At 39.5% G+C, this 17,121-nt stretch overlaps 1 protein-coding gene across 1 annotated transcript in view; it reads right to left on the bottom strand.

Moving 5' to 3' along the window:
- LOC124169060 (scavenger receptor class B member 1-like) overlaps nucleotides 1-17,121 on the bottom strand; it is a 144,251-nt gene that overhangs the window by 49,561 nt on the left and 77,569 nt on the right. The gene's annotated exons all lie outside the window — the stretch shown is intronic.

Raw genomic sequence — 17,121 nt, forward strand, 5'->3', positions numbered from 1 at the left:
TTCTTGAACTCCGGTTTATGATTACATTCAATTCATTTCCTTATTGATTTTATACAAACTTCATGACAGTTGTTGGCTGGCTTTCATGATATAAAAATGCATTCAAAATGGTGAATTACGAGATAGATCTCATGAAACGTATAATTTGCTACCACGGTATATCGAACATCTTCGGCCTGCCCAGTTCCAGTGCAAAAATCTATCGTTTTCATTGCCAAGGTGACGTTTTACTACTATTATTGTGTCACACACGTTTGATAGGATGTGTTCGATCGTAGTAGATCAAGGGGAAAATTGTGTTATGGATAGAAAAGCAGTGGCATTGCTGATACAAGGTACGCGAAGGCCAGGTTGAATGGAATTCTAATGAGGATATTGGCAAACACCGGTTTGGCACGATGCAGTCGAGGAAGAAATCATTTTATAGAGCTCTGTACATTCCCGTTTGCGATCGTTCGATTCACTCGGCTTATTCTATGATCGTTAGTTGCTCCCCGAGATTCGCTCTCATGATGAAAAGTGTACCTACTTGTGCGGTTTTCCTCATCCAAATAACCTTATGAAACAAGTAACTACTTGTATCCATACACGAACTCGGGTTCAAATATTTCCTTTAGGCCAAGGTTAAAATTCACCATGAAAAAGTCATTTGGCTATGCTGGGAATGGGACTCGGATCGCCCGATTCTTTCCTTACCCGTGAATTTTTTGTATATTTGCGCTTAAACCTACTCATTGTTTGTCGCACGACTCCTCCTTCAATCAATGCTTCAAAGTTTCAGTCATTGCCTCCCTCCTTCCCACTGACTCCGTCCTCAATCTCCATACCCCCGAATTGGCGTGCATTTGGCACTTGCAAGCCAATAGCTTTCCGAGTTTGAACGTCGCATCCTAACGTCTCTTCCTAACCCCCTCTCCCCATACACCTCTCCCCTCTCCCCTCTTTTCCCTTGTCCAACACACTCCTTTCCTCCCCATTCTTACTTCGGTTGATGAAGAAGTCAGTAGTCAGTACTTCGAAAGCTTCCTAGTTTATTTTTCCGCGTGAGTGCTTCTTTTTTGTGTTTCTATGTTTATTGATATTGACTTGAACTATTTATATTACGTGCATCTCATTTTTCCAAAACATTGAGTTTGTATATACATCCTTGAGAAAACACAAGAGCGAGGTAAAAGGCTAACAAGGTAACAATAGAGAATAATAGGCAGAGGAGAAAGAAATGGCGGGTCACTCGTGCATAACTCCCTTGAGTAAGGCTCCTTGGATCGGCACCACCTTCCTCAAAGTTGTGTGAGTTAGCGGTGAAACAGTTTGTGGCAGTAATTAAAATTTGGTGGAAAATCATAAATGATCTAATCATGAAAACAGTTTACTTCCGCAAATTGAGGCGTGATGTGGTCGACACATAAAAATGCATTTTAAAGTTTTATCAGTGCATACAATACGTACATATGGTGGGTAGAGTGGGTTAAAAGCGATAGAAGCATTGATAGTGGATCAACAGGAGTAGACTGTAAAGGCCTTACGACGCTGACGTTGTGAAGAACTGAAATGCGGTGTTTTCGGAACGGTGAAGATAAATAAATAATCATTTGAGCAGACTTGTTCACCCCCCTTCCTAGTTCGACGACCAGCACCCCCAAACCTGACGACTAAACTCACCCCAGGCACTGTGGCCTTTTTTATTGGATCTAATTATTTTTCTACTCCATAAATAACTATTAGACACAGTATTAATGTAAATAATTACCTTATTAATCTCAAATTATACACGCCGTTTTGTCTCTTTGACTGATTCACCTTATCCGGTAACTAACCAGCATCGCTTGACCCTTGGCAACCCTTTTGTTTATTTCTTTTCATTTAAATTAGCAGTTGGTTAATTCATTAACTTTAGCATTTTTATTGAATAATTCCTTTCGCTACAATCAGTGGACGGCACAGTTTTTGCTGACGTAGTTTGTTATTATTTATTGCCTTGCCTTTATTTTTTGGGGCCCTACTAAGCTTTTTCCTTGAGTAAGCAAATACCAGAGTGGAGGCTTGATATGGTTAACGTATATAAACGTATTTTAAAGCTTTGTCAATCTATAAAAAAAGATATAGTACAGTTGACAGAGTGGGAAAGATGCAATGATCGTGAATGAACAGGAGTAGGTTGTCGGAGGTCACGACGTTGTGTATAAATGAAAGTCATGCATGCCTAAAGATAATTCGGATGCCAACCCACCCCTCTCACAGGTCAATTCACGATGACGTGCATAAAATGCAAATTTTTTCGATAAAAAAAAGACGTAGCTTTGATTGCGGTGTTCAAACACTTCCAAAATCCACGCTGCGTCCTTTGATTGTCCGGAATAACCGACCTCTTCCATAAAAGCTTTGTGACTGAGGTCATGTGCCAGCTCAAGGAGCGATGCTTTGAGTTTATCGTGCAATATACACCTTTTCGTTTCGTGGCTGGATTCAATTTTTTTTCCGCCTCTGACGTTTTAGCTTGTGCGTCACCATTTAAGGTGGCGTCAGAGCTATCAGGTGCCATTTCATCATATGGTGCTGGCAGTTGCCCAGCCGACTGTTTTTCACTTTTGTTCACTAAATTTCAGCGCCAACTAGGTATTAATAAGAAAATGAAATGAGTATATCTATTTCACGACAAAATGGCATAACAACACAAACTCTTTTCAAGGGCGTACCCAGATAGGGGCAAGAGGGGACAGCTGCCCCCCGCCACCCCTCCCCTTGAAGCAAAAATCGCAAATGTCTTTAAGGAAAATAATATTTTTTTAGCAAATACATTTAAAAACTAATAAAGAGCTGTTAAAGTTTCCTTAAAATGTTTATTTCATTCACCTTTTCCATGCTTAAATCTTGCCTACTACTTGAACAAACATGGCTTGCCCCCCACCCACTCGTTTTGATCCTGGGTACGCCCTTGACTCCTTTGTAATTCTCCATCCTTAAATTAAACTCACACCGTCGTAGGTTACAAAGGATAACCTTCATTCTCAAGGTGTCGAACTCATGTGAATAACCGAAATATAAAGAGTATTTTGGAAGGAATCTGCAGTACTTCAAGAGGTGGTAGGGGAGACAATTTTAAGCATTTTTTGTCCATAAATATGGGGTCGCAACTCTTAAGTTACTGAGGCTCCCCTTCCTTCGTGTACTTCCCTCTTCAATTCACAATAAGGCTTACTCCCTTTCACTCTGTCTAAGAATCCTATTCTCTTTCTCTCCCTCGTTTACCTAATAATCTACCCTATTACAGGGTTTTCAACACCCCCTCCTACAAACATATACTCAGGATGAATCTGCACTACTTGAAAATTTGGTAGGGCAGACAATTTAAAGCATTAATTGTCCATAAACATGGAGGCGCAACTTCAAAAATTCACAATATCATCAATGATAAATTATAATTTATAGGGGGAATAGTTCGATGTATTCATTCGATAATTATCGGATGAATTCATACCCCCTACTGTGTGCTAGAGTGCATCCGATTTGTGTGACCGTGGTAACGTGCGGCCTAAGTCTTTTTGTGGCTGGATTCATATTTTTCTGCCTATGGCGTTATAAAAGCTGCGTCACCATTTAGGGTAGCGTTATCTCCATCAGATGATATGTCTGTGTGGTTTCGGATGTCTCCTCCTAAGCTAAATCTTCGTTTTCTATTGCTAACTACAGTAAACTCCCGATTACCCGGGCTAATGATGGGGATAGACGGCACGTATAATCGAAAAACACGGATAATCCAAACTTTCATTTAAATGTCTTGTAATTTTCATAATTTACTTAAAACAAATAATGTGTTATTATGTATAAAATTATTATATTATTTTCGAGTGCTTCCCGGACTCATTGAGAGCTTTCTTTGCTAGACCGCGATCTTTTTAGCGGCGATAACAAGGTTATACTCGTATTATTACCGCTCAATATAAGAACTGGTTACGCAAACCTCGTATCCGCGGATGGGTGATCACGGATACAGAAAAGTGTTTTGTGCGAATGCTTCGAAAGCACTGCTCGACGTCGAAAACTACACTGTCAGGCACCACGCCACGTAATCACATCTCGCAGAAGTTGCCCGGGTTGCAACTGCTGCGCGACGTGTTTCCGTGATCAAGGAGTGCGGTCGCGCACTGCGAGGCTTGGAAAACAGGAACAGGGTGCTCCCGTGAATGCAGCTAGCGCGTGATCACTTCCATTTCACGAGGGGGATTCCAGCGGAAATAATAAGCCCGGTGTATCCTAGCTTTAATGCCGTAATTCCGATGATTTTTGGCCCGATTTTTTTCTGAAGATCGCGTAAAAAAATTGATCGAGAGTGAAAATCATGCACGGATAATCCGCAACCCGGATAAACCGCAGGCGGATAATCGGGAGTCTACTGTAATAGTTTTATTTTCAAGAGTATGTTGGCGTCCTTAGCACTCTCCTAGTTCCTCGTCTGACCACTTGTCGTTGTCCTCTGTGCCTGGCCTGTGTCCAGCGAGTGAGCGCGTGCATGATTTAAGTTAGGATGAGTGTCTCATTGCTGGTATGGATTCACCCCGTGCCACACACCCTAGTGGTGATTTGCACGGAACCTTGTAGATGTAGTTATGTGATTCAGGATATGGAGATGGTTTTCGCCCATGACTGATTTATTATTTTTTAACACTTTGCGTGCTATGGGCGTAATTTTACGCCACGTGAAATCCTTCGAATTTTGATACGGGAGCAATATACGCCAGTCATCTTTTGATAATTCCCAAAGTCAGTCTTTCAAATGATACCAAACACCTATTCCTCGATGATAAAAAACCACAAATAGTAATTTCCACTCTTTTATACAAACTCAACTACCGACCATAGTTTCGACTTGTTATGTCATTTTCAAGATTTTATCTAATAATACATAATACGTTGAAACCATGGTCGGCAGTTGAGTCTGCAGTAAAGTGTATAAATTACAATTTATAGTTTTTATCATGGATGTATCAAACTTCAGCCAAGTGAAGCCTGAAACGATTTTTTATATACTTACCTATTCCTCGTATCAAAAGGGTGGTTGGTAAGAAAAACCACAAAGATATTGAAAAGGGCTACAGAACTACAGAAATAAGTGCACGGTAAGTGTTAAATAAATTTCACCGTCAATAATTAATTTAAGAAAGTAACAGCCGCAATTGCATGGTAAATAATTTTTTTCGCGCATTACTGATTTCCGTGCTTTAGGGTGCCTTCATAGCTCGGCGTTGCGTACTTGGGGGCGGAGCTAACTCATCGCAGCGAAAACAAATGAAAGGCAAAAAGCGTTTGCCTCCAAAAATCGGCCTGTGAGCATATCATCTTATGATTTCGAACCAAACGCACAATACATATGTTGTTTTCTGCATGTTTACCCAATTTAATTTCTTAAAATGTTCTTCTTAACAATAAATAGCATTTGAAGTTAATATGGCGACCATAAAGTCGATAATAATGCATGTAGTGATGGCCCTTGCCTATGCATTATTATGACCTTTAAATTTTATTTCCTAACTCGGAATATTCGAAAAATAGCTAATTACATACACTCAATGAACATGAGTAACGTGGAATGTAATTAGGAATATTTATTAATGATATCTGTTGCTCAAAAATATTGTCCTAGTCATGTTATCTAAATAGCTCTAACTGAGTAGATCATGAGGGCACAATTATTGGATATAAAATGGAATTTAAACGACCTTAGCTACCAACAAGCACCTCTCACGCTGTATTTAGCTTTTGATATAATTTACGGGTATGAGTTACGCTAATCTATGCTCCTCAGTGATTGTAATCTAATTTAGGGTTAACATTTCTCTTATGTTTAGGAAAGATACGAAATATCTAAGCTGAACACTTCAAAATAATAGTAAATAAAGAAATAAATAGCATTTGCCACTCCCATTAGAGCTAATCTAGCATATTTGTATACCAAGAAACAAACACCAATTCGAAATCGTCGGCGTACTGCCGCCTTGACGCAGAGAAAATCCGACAGGTTCAGTTTTTCTGCGACGACGCAGCGAGCTGGAGACGTGACGGCATTAATTCTCAAAGACGGGCTGTGATTGGCTCGCTAGCCGCGGCGTCAACGCAACGCCGAACTGTGAAGGCCCCCTTAGACACAAAACTTTCAATTTCAAACTTTCTGAGACTTTCAATGCACCTGCGGTGTTCTTATCTTTCATTTCTTCGACATTTTATCGCGTCCCACGATTGTGTACTTACGAAGCCTCTGTAAACATTACTGGGCGTACCGAGGTGATATCTGTTTGATTTTTTTGTAAACTTTATGAGGAAACAGATGAAATAAAGGTAGTGTGGGGTAAGACTTTCTGGCAACTGTAATTCTTTAGCATCTACCTGTTATTATATATATGAAGTTCTCCCTGAAGTTTTGTTATTCTGCAAGTACGAAATATTTTATCAGAACCTAGATTTACAGCATGCTTCTCTGCGGAAGTGAGGCATGGATATTGGACATTGTTAGCCGCTGAGAAATCAAGAATAGATGCCTTCGAAACATGGTGCTACAGAAGAATGATGAAGATCAAATGGATCGACCGAGTAAATAATGAGGGAGAGGGAAGGAGAGAAGTATCATGATAACCTCTGACATGAAGACGGAACAACCTTATAGGCCACATTTCGAGACATGATGGTCTGATGAAGACATAAGTCGAGGGACAAGTGGATGGCAATAATGAAAAAGGTAGACTTCTAATGAAATGAATGGAACTGGAAAAGAAAGATGTAAAAGAGAAGAAATACTCCAGTATGAAAAGGCTAGTCGATGAAAGGGCGGAATGGAGAGCTGCGCCAAGCCAATCTTAAGATTATTGACTTATCTGCTACGAAGGCTTGATTGTTGTATGTGTGTGCAAATGGTATCTCAACCACCTCGACCGATGCAACGAGTTAGGTAGCTTAGCGAGACCCAGCTCGTAGCGAGATCAGCTCTCGCTAAGTTTCCTTCGATTTGGAAGAGTGCTCGTGAAGGGTTTCCGTTTGAGAGGATGGGGTTGGTCACTAGTGCGATATCCTCCACTTCCAGCAAAAAAACAAAGTAATTTGTTTCGTACATGTGACGTAATCCCTAACGTTATGACCATAAGGAGACTACTTTTCTGTTTAATAGTTGAAGCCTTAAGAGCTCACCTTGCCCCTTCCATACAGTCGACGTAACGAAATTCCACTATGTTGAGCCAGCTACAATGAATCGTTACCATTGGTAACTCTCGACACAGGTATGGCCCCAATTTAGAGCGTAACCTCGGAAACAAGGGGCGATCGCTCCTGTCAGGACACTTGAGGAATATTCGTCAAATTCAGTGAGTTAAATCTCAAAGTTAGAGAGGTACTAATTATGTTAATTACAAGGGTCGTATACTGATCACTTCCGAATTTGGAACTTGAATTTTATATGCTTTAAGTGGATCGTAAACATTTTGAACAATGGAATTAACCATTAACAAGAGATAGATCTAGCCACGAAACAAGTTGAGCCTCGCTGGGGTTTGCATTTCACCAACGATTGTCCTGTATCTGTGACGTGATCTCTTACGTTGCGGCCATTGGAGACTACTCTGTTTTTTCTATTGAGGCCGTTGACCTCACCTCACGCATTCTATTCCTTCTGGTGACGGGCATAAGGTCAATAAAAGAATATGGAAAATCCCGTGCAAAGACTCGTAAAATATCAGAACCAATGAACGCAGATGAAGGAGGAAAGAACCTAGACTCCTCCTGAGGATTCTGGGAAATTTTAGTGCGCCGAGTGTGACCTTTAATGACAGTAGTGACGTGCTACGCGGTCATTGACGCCTTGTGACGCCTTAGGCCACGGAAAGTGAGACAAAATGATTCAGCAAAAAGAAATTTGCTTGAATTTCCTAACTTAGGAGGATATCTTCGGGTATAGGCGCGCTTTACACATCTATAGGGCAGCAGACTCTTGCAGACAGGTTACTTGGAAAAATGATAACATTTTTTGACAAATTGCGTCACCGTGGTTACTGTGAGTAAGCTTTATCTTATGATGATTCTGAAGATAAATGACTTTTGAAACAGTATCGTTGTTCATGAATGTGAGCAAGAGATATTTACTAACACCATGTCTTTCTGTGAATTATTATTATTATTATTATTTTGTCTTTCTGTTCAGCCTAGGTAATTAAGTCTATTCATCCCCTGACTTCTAAGATAGGTTATTCAGTCCAATGACGTTACCATTCTCGCTGTTATAAATCCGAATTGCGTCCCGTAAGCTATGTAAAATTTTTATCTGTCGTCCTATCATCTGAAAAATGTTGAGCATCATCATGTGCTTCCTATTTTGGGGAGTGGTTATCATAAAGATTGGAGTCTTATTTTTTTTGTAAATGACAGCCACCAGTTTCTTTCGTAACCCACTTCATATCACCGTTACTACAGAACATAGTTTAACTCTGTTATCAATTCATCAGATCAAACTCCTTTACCAATTAAAAAAAACTTGGTCAATGCGAGGACTATAATTATTAATCGTCGCTCCATTGTGGTTACTTCGATCAAAGTCTGCAAATGAGTGACCATCTTAAATTTGGGGTTTGGGTTGGTATAGTGGCTGGAGTGTAGGATTCCCACCCAGTAGGTCCGGGTTCGAATCCCTTCAGTTTCAGAGATTTTTCGGAGATTGCCCCATTCCTGCTTGAGTGTTGTGTGGTGGACATTTTAAGCGCAACACTCCGTCCGTCGGATGGGACGCTAAGCCGTGGTCCCCTTGGCGACTTTAGTTAGGAGCACGCTACATCCGACCCCGGGTTGCTCTCCATCCTTCCTTCCATACCCTTCCCTCAGTGCAGAAATGACTTCACCAGTCGGTTGCCTCTTCCAAATACCATACCTAAGTAATTCAAAGTTTACGTATGTCCACGATTTATCACCAATTGATAAATACGACTCACGAAGTCTTCGAAATGGTTATATAACTACTTTCACGCATCAAATGTTTATTTAAAAAGTACAGTATACGTAATAGGGCAAAGTTTTTTCTTTTATTGTTGTGCAATGACGTATGAATGTTAAGGTCATAGGCAGAGGCTTAGCCAGGCAATTCTTTCGGAGGGGGTCCAAAATAGGGGGGGGGGGAAATAAAAAAAGGGGTACTAAATAATGGGTTCAAAAATAATTTTAAAACTTTTTATAACGAAAAATCTTCATTTGTCAAAGAAATTTATTTTAAAATTATGATTTTTCAATCCTTTGTTTTCTTTTACGAAGGAAAATAATTAAGTTTTTATATTTCGGGGGGATGGGGGGTCCGAACCCCCCGGACCTCTCCCCTGGCTACGCCACTGGTCATAGGCATTTCGATTATCGGTTTCGAAGAAACAGTCATATTGTTATCAGGGCTGTGCCATCGCAATGGAAAGTTAAAAATATCGCTCCCTTGTCTGTAGTCAACGCTATATTAGCCGTCGTTACGCTGACCTCACGAAAGTTTCGTCATAGGTGTCCCTTACGCAATTTTTCCGTGAATGCATTCTATTGAATGAATTCATACTAAGTTTTCGCGTAAACGAGAAGATCAAAATTTAATCTCTTTCGGTCACCCTTCCGGTTTAGCAAGTTCTTGATGCACGAAGCATGTTTGAGTATTTCTATGTTCTCTGGCGGTAGTGCTCAGAAACTTATTGCTTTGCTTCCAATCCTACTCAGAAATAGAAGAAAAGTTCAACACTTCCAAGTTATTGAATTTGTGAGTTATCTGTATACATGCAGAGACAACTCAGCCACAGTTCTGTGAATGCCTTCCATCAACTTAATTTCCGCTTAATGGTGAAAATCTAAGCTTTGTTTCCCTGCGTCACTGTTCCGAGGTATGTAGATAACTATATACATAATTTTACGATTACGTTTTCCCGCCTTTTATGCGATGTTTTCAAAACAATGCTCTTCCTTACTAATCTTCTTTAAAATTTCGCATAATCCAACCGATTTGATCATTTGATCTTCATCATCATTTTGTAACCTTACACTTCGAAAGCTTCCAACCTCGGTTTCTAAGTTGCTGTCATAGTCTATGCCTCACTTCCATAACGAAGCATAAAGCAAATACAGGCTGTTTCAGGAGGAATCTGCAATACTTCAGGAGGTTTCTTTGCGAGAAAACTGTTGAAATTTCAACAGCTAATTGGAACCGCTGTTGAATCCAACAGTAACAGCTGAATTCATCAATAGCTGTTGGATTTATCTGTTACCGTTAGAGATAACAGTAGTTATAACAGTTACTTTTAATTTTAACAGTTACTGTTAGTTTAAAAAGTTATTGTTAGTTTTAACAGTGGTCTAAATTAACCGTTGAAATTTCAGCAGTGTTTTTGCTAGGGGGTGTTAGGGGAGACAATTTTAAGCATTTTTTTCTCATAAACATGGGGTCTTTACTCCATAGTTACTGATCTATGGCAACGCAAACACTTTTTGGACGCATTTTTCAGCTTCCACGAAAACGGTTTTTCTTGGGTATCCAGCGCATTCGACATTTCATTAAGTACTCTGGTTATTTTAAGGACATTAATTAATTGAGGAGGTGAAAAGCCAAGGGGTACAAGTGTGTTTTTTCTCAACAGAGTTTGGTGAAGTCAATTGTTAGAAGAAATACACAAAAATTAGTTGCCAAGGGATACGAGGGAGTCTCTGTTCTGTGCTGACATCGAGTGGAAAATTAAATGCACTGCTATATACCTAATTGATCTGGTTTGTTTTCTATACCTACCTAATTTCTGTACCTAACTGTGTACAGAAAAAAGAAATCACTTGTACCCCTTGGCTTCCAGCCCACTCAATTAAGGTTGCACGAAAATGTACGAGTACTATAATTGTCTGAAACAAACAATCTCAAAATTGGGTGACATTACGTAATCGTATTATTGGTACCTACTCGCTCAAAGCTATCGTTTAATTAAGCACAAAGATCAAATGTTTTAGGCAATTATAATTGCACATTCTCTATCAATCTAAAATAATTAATATCCTTAAAAATTCAGAGTATAATATGAAACGTCCAAATGGCTGAATACACAAGAAAAACCGTTTCCATGGCAATTGAAAAGTACATCCAACAGAATGTCTGCATTTCCATAGCTTAGTAACTAAGGAGTTTTGACCCCATGCACATTGGGCTGAAAGTACTTAAAATTGTCTCCCCTGCCATCTCCAGAAGTATTGCAGATTCTTCCTGGAACAACCTGTTAATGTCCCTAAGAAGTATTTCCTTCCTTGTATGCCTATATTTTCAAGTTTTAAGAATATTTTTATTTTCTTCGTTTTTAGGGATAATCTCCTACTGTACTAAATACGTTGAAATTGCGTATAATTTTGTTGAGATGTTCACTGAAATGTCTTCTCGAATATGTAAATCTCAGGTATTCCATTACTGTACTTAGTTGTGCGAGGCTTCATTGGATGGGTGAGGTCTGTCGAGGGGAGGTTTGTTCCAGGCTCTGGATTGCACATTGGGTAAAAACATAGTTTTTCCTTTGTACAGTATGATGTAAAAGTTAAAATAGACCGAGTTCAATCAAAAGTGACGCTAGAAGAATCCAACGATGCCTTTACTAATTAACCAACCATTAAAATTACCATTTTCACACGCTTCTTACCATAACAGAGCGTTCAGAGAACTACCAGGTAGATACGTTAAAAATCATCACCTACGATGGTCTTGTTAGTCTTACTGACCTTTACAAGGAAATCCGTTCCGGTAAAGGGATAGGGATAAACTAACGAACGACCTTGCTGCTATCCAAGCGTGGTGCGATGCATGGCAGCCAGAATTAAATTTGAAAAAAATGCTAGGTAATGAATTTCTGGAATAAAATAACTTCAAACAACCTTGTTATATCTTTCAGCGTATCCAATTAGAGACTATAGAATCCGTGAAATATCAAGGAGTTTGACTCAATAATGATCTATCGTGGAATAAACATATTCGAGAAATAACCGGTCAAGCTAATCGTAAAATGGGTTTTGTTAAAAGAATATTAGGAGTGTGCGACGACAAAGTGAGAGAAATAGCTACTTTTCCCTCGTTAGACCCCATTTAGAATACGCTGCCAGTGTTTGGGACCCTCATGAAATAGGCATATAAACAGAGTTAGAACGTGTGCGAAGAAGAACTGCTAGAAAGGTCTGCTAGAACTACGTGAAAGGTCGTTACGATAGTCTTGTTAGTGTAAGTGACCTCTTAGATAAACTCGGATGGGAACCTCTGTCAGACCCTAACTGAAAAATAGACTAAACCTATAGCGTAATTTCTAGAGCTGTGTATTTTCCGGCAGAGTTATCTATATCTTACGAACGCCAACATACTATGGAAGATCAGATCATATAAATAAAATAAGAGAGAATGATTGTAGAACTACATGTTTCTGAATTTTCTTTGTATTTCTAACCGATTGCCTTCAGGAGTATAAGGCGTCTGCCTTTGCATGGATGTAATAATATAATAATAATTAAATCATTTATTGTTCTAGGAATGAACTCCTTTGGAACATAGAAATTATATACAGTGGTGCGCAAGGCAATTGATATGGTAATAAACCAATCAGAAAACAAATAAGGGAAGTGGTTATATGCATAGCTTACAATAGACGTATAAAATATTATCATTAAAGAATGAACTGGAAAAGAACTTAATTTCTTTTTCTAACAGAAAACGAACATTAAAAATACCAATAAACAAATAACACAACTTTAAAAAAAGAAATTTAGCTTAACAAATGAAAAAAGAACTAAATTGCTTCTTCTGACACAACAATGGACATTAATCACATCAATTAGAAGATAAATGAATTGCATGGTCAGTATTCATGGGTCGCCAGTATGACAGTATCCGTAACATTTTTTATTTCCGTGTGGTGTGCATGTGGGAATCCTATTGCATGCTGGTGATTGATCAACCCCTGCCAAACACCCTAGAGGCGGCTCGCAGGGAATTATGTAGATGAAGATTTTTTGACCAAAAGTTTAAAAACCTGCGACAGGAATATCTCGAACCTACTTGTTGATTTTCGTGCCGAATAAAATTAGCCAATACGCACGCCACACAACTTTATTCCATAATGTAATTTGTATTCCACATCGTGCTGCTTCCGACAAGTTCCATAACAGGTTTTGTTTGCCCCGAGAATACTTACCTCATTCCTTTCGAAAAAATGGAAGTTAGCAAGGTGAACAACTTGGCTGTGAAAATATCCTCTCTCTTTTGGGAATGCATTTCATTATTGACGTGAGGTTGGCATGGCAATTATCCTCACGCGGGGAATAAATGTTGAGACCACCGATCACATGAGGGGTACGAAATTCGGAGAATGGTTCAGCAATGCAGCCTTCAATCGTTCAGATAAAGATTCGATGAGAATGGAAAATATTTTTTTTGCCCTTCCGTGACTGTGCCCAGAAAACTCACGCGAACGACAGTGAGAGGTATCTCAGGTACCACAATTATAATTCATTAATTATATGTTGTATTTTGGTCTTTTACGTAACACCGTGGATCATTTTTTGATGATATAATATCTCGTTTTGTATAATTTAAAAATACATTGTTGGCAACATTTACTTTTTTACATTGATTTTGTGCGAAAAGGCAGGAATCTTTAAAGGAGTTTAATCAATTCCTTTGTTGCACGGGTAAAAAACGAATTCCTGTACTTATATGTTGAGCAAATTATCTCACTTATTCAATTGTTTCTGTCGGACTTCCTCAAAAACAAAAATAATTAATAATGATAGTAATTTTTGATATGAGACACGGTCTCTGGCGTTACTTTGCAGAACTGTTTCATTGTCCTGCTTGATTGAACTGCTTGATTTCCTCATGTTTTTTAAACCTTTTGAGATCCCCCTCCCCTTTTTTTCCTTTGTCGTTTCACCTATGCAAGCCAACCCAACGCCTTCCCCCACCTCTTTCTTCAAAAACAGCTTTACCCGTCATCAATGTTCCTTCCCACTCCTATTTTTTCATATCCCCCCCCTCCACCCACGGTTACCTATTTAAGTGCAAGCCACCCACCGAATTGTACCTACTTGATGACAGCATGATATGCAGAAACCCGGGTTGTACTATTTGAAATATAGTGTGGAATAGAACAAAGTATTTTTATTTTATATTGTAATTTTTGATAAAATTTGAAAATTCAGTGGAAATATCGGCAGTTTATTTAAGGATGCGAATTTTTTTGTGCGAAAAACGAAATTTTCATCATGCCGTTTCTGATCGAACACAGCACGAAGATGATTTTTTCTCCGCGTCGTTCGGCAAGACATGTGTTTCTCATTGATCAAGCAACATTTAAGCTGATGACGTTTTACTAGTGCATTGCCCTTCATTAAATTAGCAAAGTTATAATGGCCCTACCAGCACCCAAAGCCCTTCTAGCTTTCATGTGGTGCACTAATTGTGCGAGCCAGATCTATTACGTATCATCTAACCAATTTTGTCTCAATGCTTTCAATTTTTTTGGAATGACCGAATTGAGTACAAGCAGATAACGGGAAGAAACGGTCGAGGAACAGGTAGAATATATATTTCGGCACATCAAGTGGCTCTCCTCGGAGAGCTGAAGAAAAAAGCACTTGATGCCTTGTTGAATGAATTGTTGAGGCCTTAACCTTGTAAAATATCATTTTCAGTACGGAAAAGTAACAAACTTTGCTTTCTACAACTTAACCTCCATTCGTCGACTTGTTTCGATAAGCTGTACTCCATGGTGCAGCGTATCTAAACTAGTCAACGTTTGAAGGTTAAGTTGTAGACAGCAAAGTTTGTCATTTTTTCTTGCTTAAAAAAATCACTTCCTACGTAAGATTGAAAGTCTGAATACCAGTGGATCATTTCCGAGACTTTATATCCTCCTTCGGCATCGCACTACACCGGGATAGCACTAATTAAGTTCCGGAAGCAATCTCAGAATAATTCAACAAGAACCCACAAGGTGGTTGCGACGATTAAACAAGCGACGATTAAATATAATCCGAGATTGCTTCAGGGGCTTATATGGTGCACCCCTGGTTCAATGTTTTGTGAAAGAGGATATAGAGTCGCGAAAACGCTCCAACGGTTTGCAGACTTTAAACCTTGTGATAAAAGTGCTGTTTCTTTCCTTCAGCTCGCTGAGGGCCACTTGGTGAGCCGAAATACGTGTTCGATCAGAGCCTCGTCCCCATCTGAGCATTTAACAATAAGGTGGTTTCCTATTATTTTTTTATTGCCTAAATCGAAATGTTATTGCTCCTGGAGTACGTATTTCACGCTTTTATATTTTTAAATGACGATATCTATTATTCGCGATTAAATGAAAAGTGAAAAATTTCAAGCGCAAGAAAACACAACGGTGAATTATGAATGCTGGGAAAAGCTCATTTGACATATTTCTGGATCCAGCTGCCTTTTTGTGAGGCCACCTTGGTGCGAGGCTATGAGCACCAATACATTGCAGTCCGCTAGCAGGTGACAGAGTACCCTGCAAGCAGGTAACGCTTTGCTGAAATAAGGATTATTAATACCCTATCAAACGAAGGAAACTTTCCGACCTTGGGAAATTTTAATAGGTGATTATTAAGACATGTTTCCCTGAAGTCTGTGCCTAATGCATGCATTGGTAATCTCAGACGGTGTAAAACTGCTATCTACTCGTATGGAAACTAGGTCGCTGTGACGTCACGTGGAGTGGCATCGCATGGGCGCCAATCTGGCCTTTTTCAAATCCGGTTAAAATTTGATCATAGCCATTCGTCTGAACTGGGATTTCTAAAACCAAATAATTTGTCTATTATGAATACACTAATGGTGGGTAACGAATCGCAATCAATGCCTCTCGTTTTCTTTGATGAAGGAAGAGCACGAAGAACTGGCTGCCCTGGATAGGAGCAACCATAAATTCTCTAACTCTATGGGGGCATCCCACCCAGGCGGGCTTCGAATCCGCGACCTCTAGTTTGGAAGGCGAGGACTTCACCCCGCCGCCACTGCTAAAGCCATCTGTGGGTGAGTGAATCTGTGTGTGATCGTTTATTCCGAGTGCTTGTGTGTGTAAATCTACCGACAAATAGGCAGTATGCTCAGCAGGCTCTCTCCATCCCTGTGAACGATCTACGGTTGTCGACCAGGAAGATTTAGTTTAGGTCCCTTCAGGCTTCACAGATAATTTTCTTTGTGTTGCATATGTGCAGGTGTGTGTGTGTATCTTTGATTGAGCTTGGCTATTCCAGTTAAGAGACTGTGGTTCGGTCCCTGGGGTGAAACTCCCCCCCCCCCTTCCTCCTCACCAAAACCTTTTGCAAGGTGGACGATAGTTGGGAGATATTATACGGGAATTTAAGTATATAATTTCATATTGAGTCCACTTTAAAGATCAAAAAGTGAACTTTGTAACATTCCGCACAGTATTTATTTAAAAAAAACTCAACCGGTTTTGACCCTTTCACGTCATTATCAAGAGGACATTGTCATTCAGGTCAATATCACCTCTTGATGACCTGAATAGGTCGAAACCGGTTGAGTATTTTTAATAAATACTGTGTGGAATACAACAAACCTTACTAGTTAATCTATCATGTCACCATTCAACAAAGTGGACTCGCGTACCGTTGATTTCAATTGAATCACTTCTCGCCAAGCATTGTCTTCATAGTTTATTTATCAGGTTCTCATTCACGAAGACCAGGAAGCACTACTAGCGACATCGCTTCTCCGCTGTTCACAAATGAGACAGTCACTTCCGCTGACGTGCACAAATACCGCAGGCGGGAAGACAATGGAAATGTCTCTATCCATGATATGATTTCCTTTCCAAGGGATAGAGAGTTCGTATGCAGTATTGAATTTTTCCCTCCACTGCTATCGAGCTGTCGTTTGCATTCTGTCGATAAAACTGCCTGCGTACCAGCAACACTGTAAATAATAAACTTCTCTCCTTACGAATCTTTTGGTTTCGCAATATATCCCACTTCAGTAGGTTCTTTTCTACTTTAAAGCAGGGACTTCTGTGAATTTTTCGTTCTCATCATCATCATCATCATCATCATCACTGGTCAACAATCCTAGGATTGGTTTAACAC

Source organism: Ischnura elegans, chromosome 12 (assembly GCF_921293095.1).
Source record: "Ischnura elegans chromosome 12, ioIscEleg1.1, whole genome shotgun sequence".
NCBI classification, from domain to species: domain Eukaryota; kingdom Metazoa; phylum Arthropoda; class Insecta; order Odonata; family Coenagrionidae; genus Ischnura; species Ischnura elegans.